A 2,828-nucleotide genomic window follows, 5' to 3' on the forward strand; every position below is an offset into this window, starting at 1 on the left:
TTAAAGGTTATACATTTTTAAAAATTATTTCCAAATAACTAGAGCTTTCTGATTAGGTTTTGTAATAAGATATATAAGATCATTTGACAAATGACTTTTGAGTCTCTGGGGCATAAAAGTTGCCAAAAACAATGAAGTTTAGACCCATGCCCAATCTATGCAGAACATAATCTCCTGGTATTTCCAAAATATTTGAACACTGTTATCACTGAAGTCCTTAGCAGAGCAACATTTTTAAGCTATACCAAACAGACGTAAGCTAAATCAATTTCTTTTAAAAAGCTGTGTGGTTTAAATCCTGCCCTTGTGCTGGCTTCTGCAGCACATAGACTAAAATTGGACCGATATAGAGAAGATTGGCATCACCCCTGGCAAGGACGACACGCAAATTCGAGAAGTGTTCCATAGTTTTCTATCACCAGTGCCCAGGTGGCCTCCCTGTACAGGAAGCAGAGTCAGATTCAGAACCATCAGGGAGAGGACTTAGACTCCGACCCAGAAATAATTCTCTAGGTAAGTCTACTAGACTCCCACCCTCCCCCGGGCTAGGTTCAGAGGGTGGCGGGGGTGGGACCCCGGAAGGCATCACCTCTGCTGTCCAGAAAATCTGGTGTTGCAGTCATGTGGGTTTTGAGTGTCACATGTATGTGAGCGCAAGGGGATGGTTTAAGCCGGGGTCTGGGGTTTTATCAGCCATTTTTTTCCCAATAAATAATTATTGGACTCCAGTAAATAAATAAGTAAGTAAGTAAAAATCTGGCCCTTGAGGAAGTTACTTGCTCAGTTTAGAAAAAGAAACAAACCAAAACAAGACAAAATAGAACAGAACAAATACAGGAGGGAGAGAGAGATTACAAAGAAAGTAACTGCTAATCTCCAAGAGAAAAATCTTGTCACACACTTCAAGTTTTACTTTCTTTCCTCAAGCAAACTGGTCAGTGTTCTCTTGCCTTGGTTTCCCCCTGCATGTCTGACCAAGCAGGAAGCATAAACCAAAAATCTATGCCTTTTCAATCCCCACCTTTTACATCTAAGCTGCAATCCTCAGGAACCAGCAGCAGACCACAGCTATATTCTTCCTAGCCTGGAGATATTTCATTTTTATTCAAATAGGTTAAGCTCCACAAAGCATATGAAGCTATATTTTCAAATTTCAAAGAATATGGCAAGTGTGTTCTTTTCTCGGCATCATCCAATCAATATTCGACAACTTGCTCCTAAGTGATTTTGCTACCTAAATATACTCTTTTTGTGTGCAGCGTTTATCCATTTGGGTGGAGTCTTTTAAATCTTTCTGTCACTGTATCACCTTCAACTCATTCTTTAAAGCACAGAATTATTACTTTTTTGTTGCTGACAAGATAGAAAATAATTCTTTGAGACACATTATATTAAAGAACCATGTATTTGTGCCAATGCCCAGGAGTGAGATGCTTTTGAGAAATAGCATACTTAGTGACAGTATATTCCAGAAGTAATGTACAGCCAGCAATTGGAGAACAGTTATATGGCTGCCCACATCCTTTATTCATGTTTGTGCCCATCATTTGAAACTCTCCTCACATGATTCCTGCCTCACTTGTGCCTCTACCACCATCTTTGACCCAATGGACGCTCTCAATTTGTTACCCAGTATATATTTTTGCAACTATATTTACTCTATGTGAAAATAATTCTGAGAGTCTATTTAACTCATCTTGATCATCCTAGGGCCAAGAACAGTTTTGGGGCTCTGTTTTCTTTTTAATTTTTTTAATGTTTATTTATTTTTGAGATCATGACTGGGGGAGGGGCAGTGAGAGGGGGAGACACAGAGCCTGAAGCAGGCTCCAGGCTCTGAGCTGTCAGCACAGAGCCTGACGTGGGCTCAAACCCATGAACTGTGAGATCATGATCTGAGCCAAAGTCAGATGCCTAACCGACTGGGCCACTCAGGCACCCCATGGGCTCTTGTGAGCACTTAGCAAATCCTTGTGGAAAAAGAAAGAACAGTAGGACCAAGAAATATCATTATTTTCTAATTCTAGCTTTAACTTGTATATCCCTCTAATAGTTAAAAGAATACAAGTAAGAGTATAGCTGCCTCAGGGATAAGAATCTCAATATTCTCCAAGAGCTCCAAGGCTGAGTGCAGTAGGGGCTGCTCAAATCCACAATGCCTGCTTCATGTTCAACACAACTGTGTGAATCTATTCTGACTGCTATAACAAATTATACCATAGACTGGGTGCCTTACACAATAGAAACTTATTTCTCACAGCTCTGGAGACTGGAAGTCCAAGTTAAGGGTGCCATCATGGTTGGGTTCTGGGGAGAGCCCTCTTCCTCTGATTTGCAGATGGCCAACTTCTCCTTGTATCCTCACATGGTGGAGAGCAGAGATATTCCCTGGAGTCTCTTTTATAAAGGTGCTAATCCCATCCACAAGGGCCCCACACTCATGAGTTCATTACCTCCCAAAGGCCCCACCTTCTAATATATCACACTTTGTGGGGAGTAAGATTTCAGCATATGAATTTTGGTGGGATTCAGTCCATAACAACAACTCTGTGGTGGCACTTCTTGTGGAGCATTTAAGACAGACAGAGTCATCCATTGGCAGGGTGAACGTACCTGATCAGCCTAAGGAGCTCTGAAAGATTTGGGCTATGGAGTAAGGAAAAGTTGACCTCTCTTCGGAATTTTCCAACACAAGAGACACATCTCAAAACATTATACTCTCCCCACTTTCCCCACTGATATCTCAATTACAGAGTCTGACCACATCAAAGAAGGCACTTGCCTTTTTAAAATGTTTAACATGATCCTTTCTTACACAGCTTATTTTG

General features: G+C 41.1%; 1 non-coding gene across 1 annotated transcript; it reads left to right on the plus strand.

The window, feature by feature from the left end:
• The first annotated feature begins 306 nt into the window (after nucleotides 1-306).
• On the plus strand, nucleotides 307-412 carry LOC125163108 (U6 spliceosomal RNA). Its single transcript, XR_007151278.1, has one exon. It is a non-coding gene; the product is annotated as a U6 spliceosomal RNA (small nuclear RNA).
• The last annotated feature ends 2,416 nt before the right edge of the window (nucleotides 413-2,828 follow it).

This window comes from Prionailurus viverrinus, chromosome A3, assembly GCF_022837055.1.
Source record: "Prionailurus viverrinus isolate Anna chromosome A3, UM_Priviv_1.0, whole genome shotgun sequence".
NCBI lineage: Eukaryota > Metazoa > Chordata > Mammalia > Carnivora > Felidae > Prionailurus > Prionailurus viverrinus.